This window comes from Cheilinus undulatus, linkage group 5 (assembly GCF_018320785.1).
Source record: "Cheilinus undulatus linkage group 5, ASM1832078v1, whole genome shotgun sequence".
NCBI lineage: Eukaryota > Metazoa > Chordata > Actinopteri > Labriformes > Labridae > Cheilinus > Cheilinus undulatus.
This window is the reverse complement of record NC_054869.1, coordinates 21,910,194-21,918,727: the sequence shown is the minus strand read 5'-3', so window position 1 is coordinate 21,918,727 and position 8,534 is coordinate 21,910,194.

Below are 8,534 nucleotides of genomic sequence, written 5' to 3'. Positions count from 1 at the left end.
GTAAATGAGTATTTCACTCATTTTATTTTTTTTACATATAAGCTTACAAACCCATTATTCAATGTGCTGACATCACACGCCTGCCAGCCGATTAACCTATCAATATAAACTAAAGAGACATGCAACCCACAGAGTTGATGATAAAATCATGTAGACGTGTAAACGGTTTGTTGGTTGGTTGGTTTGCAATAATTACAGTGTGAAACCAAAACCAACCAAACCAAATAAATTATATACAATGTAACAAAGACATGAACTCTGGTCCGGACCTTGCGCTGCAGTTTCAGTTGTGGAAACACCCTAAGCCTTGAAAACTGGCCATTTAATACAACAGAAGTGGTCTTTTTTGTACAGAAGTAACAAAACACAAAACCTCAACCTGTTGTATTTTTTTAAAGATATTTTTTTCTGCCTTTAGTCATAGAGGAGGAAAGTGGAGAGTAGTCAGAAATAGTGATGAGATAGTGTGTGAGAGACATGTGGGAAGGAGGCTGCAGGATGGACTTGAACCTGGGACGACCTAACCACTGGGCCATCTGCAGCCCAACCTATTGTATTTGAACAGCCAACTGTACCGACTGTAATCACTGACACTGGAACAGTAAAATACAAATCTGTTTCTGAAGTGTGCTGTAGATTATCATGTCTGACACAAGGTAAAACTTTATTCTAATGCTCTCATTTGGTTTAGTTTCATTGCCCATTCAGATGTATCAGTTATTATTTCATTTGTGCAAACTCTTCACATGAGCTCTAAACTGTATTAACTATTAGATACTTCATGCATGCTAAAACCCAGTCTTACCAGCAGAGGTCCTTTTAGCTCTTCTTGAAACTTGGACACCGTCTCTTATTTGTCTCAAGAAAGGATGACATCTTCCTGTTTGGATGTTTTTGACTGCAGAAGACATGCATGTAATTAATTTTAGAAGATTAACTAAACTCTGAAAATGTCTTAAAACTATGATTTAAATGGCAATGGATGCATTTAAAGCCAACACTATGCAAAGTCTAGACAATAGGATACATCCTGTTGTCTGTTTATTAAAGGCATTTTTCATGTTAAACAGCCGCAGCTTTTGGTGCAGAACTGTTCTATCTTAGTGCATGTATTAAGTGTGTGTTTTTCTAAATGTGTTTTAGGCCTCGAGGACTTGTTTGGCTGAATTCCACACAGCTGGAAGATATCACAGTGCCAGTAATTTCACACTCACATTCATACTTTCTTTTTGGCTCAGTACACAGACAACTTCAAGCTTTGTAATGAAATAGAAAAAGAAGCCCAACCTCAGTAATAATTACTTTAAAAATCTTCATGAGGCCTGACAAACATAATAGAGCCAAAGTGTCTGCTGACAGCAAGAAAGATGAATTTCACTGAAGAGTTTCAGTCATATCAACCCTTGATTTTAACCATAAATTGCACAGTTCTTTGACATGATATCTTTGGGAGGATTTATGTCACATTGCAACATTTATACCGCTCAAAACAGCATTGGGACACACATCATTGCATGGAATCACATTATGTCTGGGTTTTGATGTATTTTGATGGTGATGAATTTTAAGTGAACTTTAAGTGTTCTGGATTCTGATGTTGCTGGGTATCGCTTGTTCTGTTTTCTTTGTCCTTTGTTGGGGTTTTGTTGCTTTGTTTTTCTGTTTTCTTTCTACATGACATAGCACTTTGTAAACCATACTGGATGGACATCTATGACTACATCTTAGACCATGCAGCCCCAGGCAATTGCCTACTTTAGCCTAATGATTTTACTGCTTATGCATCTAAAGTGGTTAATTCGATGATATTTCCTCAAAATTGGACTCAAAAAAAGACAGAAAATGTATATTTTGTTACAAATGTCACAACAAAGATTCTTGAAATGCATGGTGACTCTCTCTAGGTGGGGAAGGTGTCTCTGACCCAAGTGGAAGAGTTCAAGTATCTCGGGGTCTTGTTCACGAGTGAGGGTAGAATGGACCAGGTTGGGAGCTGAGCCATGAGGCAAAACTCAAAATTTACCGTCAATCTTTGTTCCCACCCTCACCTATGGTCATAAGCTGTGGGTAGTGACCAAAAGAATGAGATTGCGGGTTCAAGCAGTGGAAATGAGATTCCTCATGAGGGTTTCTTGGCTTAGCCTTAGCGATACGATAAGGAGCTAGGACCTTCGGAGAGATCTCAAAGTAGAGTCGCTGCTTCTTTGCCTCGAAAGCAGCCGGTTGAGGTGGTTTGGGCATCTGATTAGGATGCTTCCCTGTGGAGGTCTTCCAGGCACATCCAACTGGAAGGAGCCTTCCCCCAGGAAGGATCCAGCCCCAGGTAAACTGGAGAAAATGGATGGAAACAGGTAAAACGTGTGTTCTCTCCTCTCCAAGTTTGATGTCTGTAATACCAGCAACATATAGCAAGTGGGCTTAGCTTGTCTTAAGCCTAGCGCTGCACATTTGTCCCATAATGCCTTCAACAGCTGTTTAAAGGTGTGTTTAACATATGGCTTACTTATTTTAAGTCCATGATGAGTCAAAGAACAAGGCTGAGGCTTTAAATGAGGTCAGAGAGAAGGGGTAAAATGCAGAAGTGGCACATTTGAGTGCAATATGATGTCATTTAGCAAACACAGTCTACAGCAGCAGTCTGACTGACAAGTTTAGCCTGGCCTGTGGAGTGTAAAATAATCTGATTTGATCGAAAAAGACTTCCCACAATGGTAATTTTATGTCTTTAGTTGTATTTGAACATCAAATGTTAAAGAATAAGATGAGCATTGAAGTTTTCAAATGTTTCTCGTTTTTTTTTTTTCTTTTGATTCTATGATGTTTACTTTTTCCTGACCTTTTTGGTCTGGCCCCTGACAAGGATGCCATATTACTGAAAACTTCAACTAATAAAAACAAAACTAAAACAAAGCATTTTCGCACAATAAAAACCAAACTAAACCAACAAACAAGCAGTAAAAACTAACTGAAAGCTAAAACTGTAAACAAAAAGTAAAAATGAACTATTAAAACCTGGCCCTCAGACACGTTAACATATTTAAATGTCATCAGTATTGGCTGTGCAGTGTAGCTCCATGGCTTATTACCTAATTAAAAAAAAACTAACCCACCCTGATTGGATAGATAAAACTCTCACACAAATATTTCTGTTCATCTGATTGTCCCAATTGTATTTAATCTTTGGAACTTATCGTCTTATCGCTCAGTTCATCTACTTAACACAAGGTACACTTTCTTTAAAGCTTCAAACAGCAGTTTATTTTCTACAAAGCTCTGATGCTGTTCTTTAAAAATTAAGTCTTAAGGCTTAATATATGGCTCACTGACAGTGTTGGGGTAACGGGTTACAAAAGTAATTTATTAGAGTACTCAGATTACTTTTTCTTGTATCGAGTTACGTAACACATCAGTTTTATAATCTAAGTAATCCTTACTTTTCATAAAAGTGTCTGCTACTGAAAAAATTCTCTCTCACCTGTGACCATAAAAAGATAAAGAAAAAAGAAGCCCCTTGAAGCATCAGCACTGTTTGACCTTATTTCTTTCGTGCATGTTGACCAAGCAGCAACCTCCGGTCCTGAAAGATGAAGCCAACGCGGAAGTGCAAAAATTGCAATACAGCGAGTGTCCACTTGAGGCTGGCTGCAGGAACACTGGAAGCCCCGCCTGGACACCTGTTAAACAGCCGCTTTTTACACTAGAAAGAAACTGGTTTTACAGCCTGGTTCAAAAAACCAAATGTGTCTCATTAGCTTTTGTCTTCATGTGCTCTCACTGTACGGGGGGGGTGATTTTTTTTGTGCCACAATGGTTTGGATCATATTTAGGAAAAACCTCACTGCGGATTGACTGCCGCATGTCATTTGACTGACAGATAGCTCGACAGGCAGAGGCTACGTTTCTTTCAACCAGAATGCTAGCTAGCTAGCTAGCTGACAGGAAGTCCCACTTAGTGGGTGGGCCGTTAGGTTGATCCAAAGTTCAGTTGAGGCCGCGATTTCAATATGGAAGTGGCCGAGGATTGTCTTCAAGAGTTGTTTGAGTCCGCCTAAGCAGACGGCTGACGTCACACAGGGTTTGTTCAATTCTTTCTACAGTCTATGATGTTGACATCTATGAGCATGCAAGCAGAAGGTAAACACAGCTGTGTCAGCACGCACGCATTGCTAGCTTATTGAGCCAATGAGATGGTACAGCATTATACTGCAGAATTATCCCCTTTTTGCCTAATTTTTGGATCTCCCTCTTCTTCTTATAATTATTATGTAATTATATCTTGTATAATTCTAATTATTATTATCATAATTTCTATTATTCCACATCCCAAAGATTCCCAATGAGGTTAAGGTCTGGACTCTGTGGTGGCCAATCCATGTGTGATAATGATGTCTCTTGCTCCCCAAACCACTTTTTCACAATTTGAGCCCGATGAATCCCAGCATTGTCATCTTGGAATATCCCCGTGCCATCAGGGAAGAAAAAATCTATTGCTGGAATAACCTGATCATTCAGTATACTCAGGTAGTCAGCTGACCCCATTCTTTGGGCAGATAACATTGCTGAACCTAGACCTGACCAACTGCAGCAACACCTGATCATAGCACTGCCCCCTTGTACAGTTGGCACTAGGCATGATGGGTGCTAACTTCATCCGCCTCTCTTCTTACCCTGATGAGCCCATCACTTAGCCTAGCACAGCATCTGGTAAACCACTCACAGACAGCGTTTGGAAAAGGGCAGGGCCTTTGAAAAAAAACTCAGAGGGTGACTGGATCAACATTCTGTCTGTCACATCTTTACGGGCCAATCAGAGCAACAAAACATGTGACGTAGCTGCTACCAAGCTGCGCCCCTACCGAAGGAGTAAACTCCGAAGTGAACTACATAACATGAACCATGGCGACTGTAGACATGTCAGTACACGACTTTTGGCATTTTTGAAAAGAAAACACTCACTGCTGTTCTTTGTTCTTCTTTTAACAAAAAAAAAATGTTGTCAAGTTCTGATCAAACTGGCGCTTTAGCAGCATCCACGCTAATGTCTTCCGCCATAATTGCACTGGCCTCTTGTTGCTTGCTTTTGTCATGACTCTGCCGCGCCTGAAAGTACTGTCCCTCGTTGCTGATTTTTCCTGTCACTTTCTAACCAGGCCCAAACAGTTCAGACGGGAGCTCTGCAAGATTGATTCGCTAGTGAGAAACGTCTGCTTTGCAAGGTTACCTATCACTCTGGAACAGGGTAAATCTGGACTCTTGAGACCACATGACCTTCTTCCACTGCTCCAGAGTCCAATCTTTATGCTCCCTAGAAAACTGAAGCCATTTTTCTGATTAGCCTCACCAATAAATGGTTTTCTTAAGGTGGCACAGCTGTGTAGTCCCAATCCCTTGAGTTCCCTTCGAATTGTGCTCTTTCTTTCACTTTTAAACATAGCCGTGAATTTTACTGTTTTTTTTACAATTTGATTTCACCAAACATAAAGTCATCGCCAGTCACGACCATTCAAGATTTTTTTCTGATCTCATTTCTTCCTTGAAGAAGTTCTTAAACCAATCTTAGTAGTTTCAGCTTTATCCTTAGATGTTTTCTTTGCTTGACGCATGCTAATATTTGACCCTTCTGAAACAAACATCTTTTCCATGACCACAGGATGGTTGTTTAAGAAATGAGAAGTTACTCACTGCATCAGTTAGGGTTAAATAACTCGTTGCCAGCTGAAACATAATCATCCATGCAGTAATTATCCAATGAGAGGCTCTTACCTATTTGCTGGGTTAAATCCAGGTGGTGACTTTTCTTTTTGGAACAGGCAGTGTTTGTCATACATCTTTCTCATCACCACCATTATTTTTGTTAATGCTAGCATTACAGTGATCATTACTTCATCTTTTAACATCATACTTACATCTATAATCATTACTGAAACAGACTGATTGAATCCAAAAGTAACACAACTTCACTGCTATAATAAACGCTGGTCTAGCTTAATATGGTTTGGTCTTGATATTAATGATTAATGCTGGTTTATTATGATAGGCCGCAACAGAGAGTACGGTCTAGACCTGCCCTCTATGTAAAGCGTCTTGAGATAAGTTATGTTACGAGTTTGCGCTATACAAACAATGACTGATTGATTGATTGAAGAGCAATATCCTGGTGAACTGAAGTTTAAAAGCCCCTGTTTTGTTTTCAATGAGTCAGCTGTGCAGCCGTTCATTTTGTTTGCCCAATTTGTGTCAAACTGTGAGCAGATTAAAGAGCTATAAAGGTTTTGATGTCTATTAGTGGCGTGTCAGGCTGAGAGTTACAGTTTATGGGCAGCAAATTAGGCTGTAATATGACAGTAAACACATTCAAAGGCAGACGTGCTGGGGTAAAGTGTCGTTTTTACAAGCGACAAATGGAGCGTGAAGGGTCTTAATCAGTGATGTGAAAGTACTCTGCTTTAGTTTTCTCATTAGATGTAACAAGTTACTTTTCTCAGTATGTAACACAGTAATCTAACAACTTAGTTTCATAAGTAACATTACCCATCACATCAGGTAGTAGGTAAATGTTTCTTGTTCTTCATGAAATAAGTGGTTTAGCAAGAGCTTTCAAAGACTCATGTCACAATTTACTCAAGAGTGCAGAACTGCTAAACATCTGATCCTAAAATCCCCTCTGCTATTGATCATTAAAAAAAGATGCCATCATTTTTGATCATTTAGCATCAAAAGTATAATATAACAATGCTAAAAACCATAGTCTTCATTGCAGGTTTGAGTCTTGAAAGACAACACATTAGGTTTAATAAGCCATCATAGTCTCAAAATTATCAAATGTTTGCACAGAAGACACAAGTTATAATGGCTCTCAGACAGGTATTGTATTAAATAAAACTATTAAAAACAATCACTGAACCAAAAGTCTTAAGCTTAAAAAAAAAAGAAGTTTCATCTGACTCGTAGTCCTGTAAAATAAAGAGCTTTATCTTCTGCTTAGTGTTTTTACTATCAAGAAGGAGCAACTCTTAGCCCAAAATGTTCTTCAGGACTAGAACTGACTCATTTTTTTGGAGGTTAGTCAAAGTTCATACTTACAGTAAAAATAGATAAGGTTTGGTTACTGTATCATGCCTCATCAAAGGAAGCATGTCAAAAAGACCTGGTTTTGTTACCTCCGCCAAGGAGACTACGTGATCAGCAGGGTTTGTTAGTTAGTTAGTTTGTTTGTTAGCAACATAACTAAAAAGTCATGGACGGATTTTAATGAAATTTTCAGGAAATCTCAGAAATGGCATAAGGAAGAACTGATTAGATTTTGGGAGTGATCTGGATCACCGTCTGGATCCAGGAATTTTTTAAAGGATTCGTTACTATTGGGAGATAGGGCTAATGGCGGAGGTCTGCGCTCTCCGAGTGCTTTTCTAGTTGTATATACCATCAACCTGCTGGGGACTATAGATGGAAATTAGCCCATGGCTACAGTCTGGCACATTTACATGTCCATGTTCATTAATGTGCATTGTCCCGTGTAATAAATAAATACATTTATAAATTGTGCACAGGTGTCAAGTGAATTCAATACTGGTTACCAATCCTCTGCCAATAGGATGCAAAGACAAACTGGTTTGTGCCACAGTCACACACCTAGCATGTATCAGCATAAATCTCCATTGGCCCCATTCAGTCATAGGCTGGGTCGAAGCCAAACCATTTGAGCTATGCAGTGCTGCCAGGTTGCAAGGTCAGGCTGACAAAATCAGACATGCTGCTCATGGTAGCAGCGACCCGCCTCAGCGGCTCCTGCTCTGTGGACATCAGATAATCTGTGTGATGTTCTGTGTGTCAGAACACGTCTGATCACTGATAGACAAAAAACTGTGGGTAAAGATGAGGAAGTGTGAGCGACAGGTGAGCAGAGAGCCTCCTTAGGCCTACATCAGTGATCATCAGTGGGCAGCCGGGGGCCACATCAGGCCCCCCCAAAGCTTCTCATCAGTAAATTAACCCTGCGATGAACAAAGAAAAAGGCTTCAGCTGACTGGTCCAGCCTAAACCTCCACAGACTTACTCATACATGAAGTATAGCAAATACATCAGTCATGAATATTGGCAGAAACTTTCAGGCTCAACAGTGTAGCTCTCAATTCATAGAAGATTTGATTATTAGAGCTGTGAAAAAATATCGATATGGCAATATATTGCGATACTTTGACATCCGACACAATATCGATACTTCAACTCTTAATATCAATTTTTTGGTAAAAAATAAAAATTCATATTTTAGCTGAGTTGTTAGTAAAATACCACTTGCTCACACGTTTGTGTGAGCACAAACAGCGAGTTAAAGAAAGGAAATTCCATTTGCAAGTTCTGTCTTGCTGCCGTGAAATATAGCGGGAAGACCACCAACGTATTGTGTGATTTACATATACATCATCTCTATATTTTTCTCGGTTAACTGTGTAGAATATCGCAATATATCACAATATCGTGATATCCTGATATATCGTGATACTATGGTATCGTGACCCAAGTATCGTGATGTG